We start from the raw sequence: 7471 nt of genomic DNA, 5'->3' as shown, positions 1-7471 counted from the left end.
AGGCTTGCCAAGTCCCCTCAGGGGGCAGGGAAACCCCCGCCCCAGAGGCTCGTTCCCCGCCAGCAGCGGATTGGGCCCCGGGGGAACCCCACCCCGGCATGCGTGTCACCAGGAAGTGACGTTATGACACCGGGCACGCTGGGGGCGGGGCAACGGTCATCCGAGGGAAAACTTCCTGGTGACATGCGTGCGGCGTGCGTGTGTGCTTCAGCCACAGACTGGGAATCCCCCGGTAAGGAGATTTTTCAACTTGGCAACCCTAAGCAAAAACCAGTGGGGACACTTAAATGCAATAGCAGCAGGGCTTGGCAGTTTGTCTCTGGATTTCTGGAGTCTGCATAGCCCTTCCATCACAGTTATTTTTCAAGCCAGGTATCTCTCATGAAAGAACCCAAAGGAAAATAATTTTTCAATAACTTTTTTCAATGGCCAGGGTCCGGCTTACCTGAAGGACCGCCTCTTCCCGTGTGTTCCCTCAAGAGCACTACAATCAGGAAACTGCCATCTCCTGGAAGTTCCAGGTCCCCAAGAGATTAAGTTTGCCCCTACTAGGGCCAGGGCTTTTTCGGCGGCTCCTACCTGGTGGAACGAGCTCCCAGAGGAGATCCGGGCCCTGTGGGACCTTATGCAGTTCCGCAGGGCCTGCAAGACGGAGCTCTTCCGCCAGGCGTTCGAGTAGGAGCCGCTGCCGCCACTATCCTACCACCGAGGTAGTATGTCATCGGGTTAAGCCCTGGCAGAAGTTATAGACAGCATAGCGGGAGACCGCGCTACCGGGATAGCTGGCCACCAAAGTTGGGTGGTTGTTCCCATCTTGGTTGATTAATATAGCACCGTGTTATAGGATAGTTTTACTGTGGTTTTAAATGCGTATTTTATTGTATGTATTATTGTATTTTATATCCCGGCTTTGCCACCTGTGAACCACCCTGAGCCTTTGGGAGGGCGGGATAGAAATCAAACAAACAAACAAACAAACAAACTTTCACTAATGAAATATGTCAGGTGAGAGCTAGTCCTGCTAGGGCTCTTCCCCCTAAAAAAAAGACTGATCCCTGGACAGCAGCAGCAACTATGATTTAAAAATAGTAATACCTGCCTGTTTCTTCTATCTGAAAACTAAGTTGCACCAATTCATATGCACAAGAAGTTGGAAGGCAAAAATAACTGTCAATACTATGTCCCAAAGCTATTGGTTAAGAATTGCAGTGAAGTGGTAGTTAGCATACGGGGGAAAGACTGCCACGTACTGGGTGGAACTGGAAGTGTTGATTACAGTCAAAATTCAGCGTTATTTTACCCATAAAAAGACCTTGATGTGCTGGAAAATATTCTCAGTTTCAATAGCACACCTCTCTTCTGGTGAATTAAGTAGACATTGGAGGCACAACTAACTATAGTGGTAGAGAAAAAAAATATGATTCAATGTCTTCTGCTAGCCACAGACGCCACTGTGGAAAGCAGCAATAGCATCTGAAAAGAGACCACAATTCCCTAAGAGACATTAGCTGGAAGAAAATTAAAGACAGGTATAGCTAAGAAGTGTGTTTTATTTTACTAGTTTTATGCCACCTTACATCTAATGCTCTCAAGAGGGTGTGCACATTAAAGTGCACAATGAAAACAAATCAAATTTTTAATAAGAACAGCAATCAATGTGAACAAAAAATAATAAAAGCTGCTGCAGCAGTCAAATACTAAAATACAATATAGCAGGGAAAATAATGGATATAAAAACTTTGGCACCAAATAAAGAATAAATCTAAAATATTTGGCAAGTTCTGCCTATCCTGTTCAGAAAAGTGACAATGATTTTTGAGGAATAAACTTGGAATTAGTAAAATACCATAAAAATAAAGATTAGGAACTGGACTCTAAAAGGAATGTTTATTAATTCTTCCTCTGATAGCCCTAAAAGGGGGGGGGGATGTGCAATTGCAGAGAGCAGAAAAAGCTTAGCAAAAATGGGTAGCAAAAAACCCTCCACATTGTGTTATGGAAGCTAATGCAAGGGTTTCTGTGGATACTGCATTGCTCTTCTTATATGTTAAAACCTTATAGAAAGAACACAGAAGCAATCAGGAAGTGGTCAAAGGTTGGACCTAAATCCAAGACCTGCATCTAGCAGCATAGTTTCCAGAACGTTTTCTGGATTCATGAATCTCACTCCCCCCCCCCCTTTCTGCTACCCAAGGAAGAAGCTAGGGTTGTTAGCCATTTTGTGTCTGCTTCCCTCAATACTTATTTAAACGAAAGTTGGTAAATGTAATACTAGTAGCAGCACTGAGAGCTGGTACATAAGACTATTCATTTTTTCAGCCCATGTGGCGCAAATGAAAATCTGGAAGGAGTGTCCTGACCAATAGAATCTTCTAGGCTGGTCTGATGTTATCTTGCTATTTCTGCCCAGAGTAACATGGACACTTGGACTAAGAATCCCTGTGAATTCTCAAGTGTCTGTTCCAGATACCTTGGGATCTGTTCCAGAGTCTTCATGGCCAAATCTCCTGGCATGATCCAGTGTGGTAAAATCTGGTCCCCCCTGACCACAGGTGGGAGATTCAACTTGTAGGTTGCCAGATCCAGGTTGGAAAAATCCTGGAGATTTGGGGATGGAGCCTGGGAAGGACAGGGACGTCAGTGGAATATAATGCCATAGAGTCCAGCCTCCAAAGCAGCCATTTTTTCCAGGGGAACTGATCTCTGTAGTCTAGAGATAAACTGTAATTCCTGGGGATTCCCAGGTAGCCCCTCCCTCCCTCCCTCCCTCCTTTCCTCCCTCACTCACTCCCCCCCCCCTCGGTTTCATTAGAAACCTCAACAGACAAACAGGAAATATTAACAAATGAGGATTTCACCACAGCATGAAAATCGACTTGGGAGTGCCTAAGCCTTTAACAAAACAGACCCGTGAACTCTGCCAATGTATCTATAGTAACAAAGCTGTAATTTTTTGCATCTATTCAGCATTTAACAACCCAGGTTATCTTAATTACTCTGATATGATGACTGATGAGTGGTACAGCTACGAATTGCAAAGTTCTAGAGTTTGTTACACAATGATAGGATAGCAGCCAGGTTATTTCTGCATTGCACTATGGATTTTTTTTTTTTACTGCTTTGGGCCAACAATCATGTGACTGCATTTTCTGCTTCCTATCATTCACGTAATAAATGTTTCCTCTCTGCTACCAGCCAGATCCCAGAAAAAAATGTACTTGCAATCACCTTTTATGGATGGCAATTCCCTTTTGTGCTTAAAGACCTGGCCTTTAATGCATAGATTGAATGTACAGATTCCTAGCTCAGACAACTTTAATTTCCTCAGTGGGGTTCATAGACAAAACACCTGGGATTGTGAACAATTAATTTTCCAAATCTATGGAATGATCAGCTTCTGGGGAAAACGATTAGCTGGTCACAAATTATAATTGTCATCTCACTTCTGAATTTAATTTGGACTAATGAAGGCTAAATGGTTCCATTTCACTCCTCCTCCTTCTCCCCCCCCCCCGCCACCCCTGCAACGGTCACCTGCTCCAGTAATAGTACTTGAAGAATTTTGCATTCCAAAGCATTTGTGACAATGTCTCCCTTTCTCAGGAAACTCTGAGAATGCAAAGCCCAGCTGGGGAGAATCACCATTAATTCCTATTGTAGCCTGCTTGTTTTCAAATATCATTTCCAATAAAAGTTTTATTTAAGCGAATTGACTGCTGGTGTCGGCACACTCCACTTTGTCACAGTTTGTTAGTTCTGGCTGCTTGTCCTTTCAGCTGGGGGAGGGAGGGTGTATTGTCACTTAATCTTCATCTCCCTAATATGATGATTTTCCCCCTCTCTAACTTTGACTCACTATCTGCGCGTGAATCTCTCTCTCTCTCCCCAGCACCTTTTGGATTCAGCCAGGGTTTCTAATGAACTCATGGTCTCACGCTAAATTGCCTTTCAGTGTGGGATTTAATTTAGATTGAAGAAGGCACTTGTTAGACATTGAATACCAAGTAACTTTCCAGTGCAATATCTGTTGGACATTCAGTTATAGCACTGTAAATGGGGCTGAACAGAGCCAGAAGCATTGGAGAGTTTTGCAAACCAGCCAGGAATCAGAATATGTAACAGACTTGTACTATGTACCTGTAGCATCTTTAGTGTGTAAAGTGGTTTTCAGACTTTATTTTCACAACATCCCTATAGCTTAGGCAAGTATTGTTCTCATACTGTGATGCTGTGATATCTTGCACCATCATTGCTTATAGCAAGGTTCTCCAACATGGTGCCCACGGGTGCCATGGTGCCTGCCGAGCTTTTCAGAAGGGTGGGTGGAGCCATTGTAAGGCAGTCCTTGTTATAAGCTGCCTTCATTCAAATGAAAGGGTTTTCCATGGCTGCAATAGCAGTGGCAACCACTGGAGAATCAGGAGGATTGGTAAGTATCTGGGCTTTGCTTAGTCAATTTGTGGGTCCATTCCACCTTCAGGCTTTCATTCTTTTTATCCCCCCTTCTGTGATTCTTTTGCAAAGTGAGAAGGGAGGTATCATGTTTGGCTAAGCCTCCTGTGATAGCCATTTTGGGTTTGACTCTGTCTCCTCTCAAAATTGCAAAATTTCCCCAGCCTCAAAAAGGGGGAGGAACCTTGCCTTCTAGTGATCATTCACATCTTGGTCTTCCTATTTATTGCCATCCAGAACTTCAAATACATAGCCAGCACTCTAGCCACTAGGCAACCCAGTCAAAAGAATATTGAAAAATTGACCAAACAAGACCCTATTGTTCAGTCTTCATTACTTGTATGACATCTACTTTATCAAACTGTTGCATAATCTAAAGTAATGAAGTCCTGATGAAAGCAGCAAGATTTCAATTTGCTGTAACAACCTTGTAACAACAGTGTGTTTTGCAACAACCAAACTATTGTAAATAGCATTAAAATGTCCACGACAGCAAAATCAGTCTAGTGCTGCAGTTGTATGCAGGCTAACCTGGGAATAAACCCCACTGAATTCAGTGAGTCTTAATTCTGCATCAACTTGCATAGGATCAAGCAGCAGAACATGTGCCCTGGACTATGCACATTTAGGACTGAAACATCACGGAATTCTGTGAATGCTGGATTCTACACTCACAAAAGTGGATCTTTCTCCACCTTCCCCTCCCCCAGCAGTCCCTTAAGACTCCCCAAAAGCCAGTGCCGGGGGTCAAGGGAGACTTATGGATAAAACACCATAAGGCAGGGCTGTACTAAAGAGGGGAAATAAGATAAAATGGCTCTATTTCCCAGTGGCAGAGGAAGTACAGAGCAGCAGAGGAAAGTTTCTATTTAGACAAAGAGGACTGATTTAGCTTGATCCACCTCCTTACTGAAGTCCTCTGTGTCCTACTGAATTTTGTGCACGAGGCTCCTTCAACCCCCATCATCAACTTTTCAGAAGTCCTAAGGGGTGGCTGAAGATCTGCCTCTGCACAGAGTTGCCAACCTTCAGGTGACACCTGGATATATCCCGCTATTACAGTTGATTTCCAAATGACGAAGATCAGTTCCCCTGGAGAAAATGGCTGCTTTGGATGGTGGAGTCTATGGCATTATGCCTCGCTGAGGTCCCTCCCCTACCAAACCCCACCCTCTGCAAGCTACATCCCCAAAACCTCCAGAGATGGCACCCTACCTCCACTTTCTGCTTATGGTTTGTAGAATGCAGCCCACTGTAACTTGGGGTGTATCAACAGAGGCATAACATCAAAATCATAAGATGTCATAGTCCCACTGTACACTGGATTGGTCAGGCCACACCTGGAATATTGTGTGCAGTTCTGGAGGCCTCACTTCAAAAAGGATGTGGACACAATGGAGCGAGTGCAGAGGAGAGTGACAAGGATGTTCAGGGGCCTTGAGACCAAGCCCTATGTGAAAAGGCTGAGGGACTTGGGAATGTTTAGTCTAGAGAAGAGGCGGTCGAGGGGGGACATGATTGCTCTCTTTAAGTACCTGAAGGGCTGTCACTTTGAGGAGGGCAAGGAGCTGTTCCTGTTGGCAGCAGATAGGATGTGCAATAATGGATTTAAATTAATGGTGGGAAGGTACTGGTTGGATATTTGGAAAAAAAATTAAGAGTTGTGGAACAGTGGAATCAGCTGCCTAGGGAGGTCGTGAGCTCACCCTCATTGGCAATCTTTAAGCAGTGGCTGGACAAACACTTGTTAGGGATGCTCTAGTCTAATCCTGCATTGAGCAGGAGGTTGAACTAGATGGCCTGTATGGTCCCTTCCAACTCTGTGATTCTATGATTCTATGAATTTATTTCTAAATGTACATATGTAAGCTTGGGCTCAGAGATTGCAGCCCTAAGCATAGAGTACACTGTTTGACCAATGAGACAAGATAGGTGTTAATTTGTATAACAGGACTCCAATGCTGTTTTTAAGGAATAAAGCACTTGTGGGTGGAGGGAATTGTCAGACTCTGGCATTGGACTGTAGTCTGCTGCTGTCTCCTTCTCCAGGGTCCCTTCAGTAGGTATAGGGTATTCTTGGTAAAAAATATAGTTAAGCAGATATCGAATCAGCAGAGCAAGAGAGTGAGAGACTGAGTCCATGTGTATGTTTGTAAAAATATAAAAGTTTACTAGAAAACTAACATGGGGAAAAGGTAAACAGGATGCCTAAATAACAAAGCACTAGAACCCTACATCTTTACTGCTAAGAAGATGCTACAGGAACAGGAATGGCGTCTCTTCTTCTCCAACACACGAAGTCAGTAAAAAGGGACCTCAATATGCTAAATAAGACCTCCCACAAGATTTCCAGGCTTTTCTACTAAGTAAACAGATTGTACACATGTGGGGAGGAAACTGAAAGGAAAAGTAGAAAGGGTCAAAACCATTGGAGACTTTAAAACTACAATCCTAGAAGCTCAGAAAAAATATATTCCACAGGTTAGGAAAGGCACAAACAGGTATAGTAAAAAGCCTGCATGGTTAACAAACAAAGTAATGGAAGCTGTAAAAGGTAAACAGGATTCCTTTAAGCAGTGGAAAGCTAGTCACAGTGTAGGGTTGCCAAATCTCTCTTACCTCCTCGGTGGGGGATTGCTGGCCATCGCACACGCTGGGGCAGGGCCACAGCCATTTGAGGGGGAAACTCTAGGTTTTCCCCTCAAATGTCTGTGGCCCCGCCCCAGCGTGTGACGTCACATCCGGGAGACGTGCACATGGGGGTGGGGTTTCCCCCGGGCCCCGATTCCGCAAGGGCGGAAATCGGGGCTCGAAAGCGGGGGGAAATCCGCCCCCCAGGGGCATTTGGCAGCCCTATCACAGTGAGGCTGATAAAACGGAACACAGGCTATAGCAAATAAAATGCAAGTTTGTGATCAGGCAGGCAAAAAGGGAATATGAGAAGCATACAGCAAAAAATGTAAAAACCAACAATAAAACTTTCTTCAAATACATTAGAAGCAGGAAACCAGCCAGGGAG

This window comes from Gekko japonicus, unplaced genomic scaffold, assembly GCF_001447785.1.
Source record: "Gekko japonicus isolate JY-2015 unplaced genomic scaffold, Gekko_japonicus_V1.1 scaffold546, whole genome shotgun sequence".
Classification (NCBI taxonomy): domain Eukaryota; kingdom Metazoa; phylum Chordata; class Lepidosauria; order Squamata; family Gekkonidae; genus Gekko; species Gekko japonicus.
Note: the sequence above shows the minus strand (reverse complement) of the source record.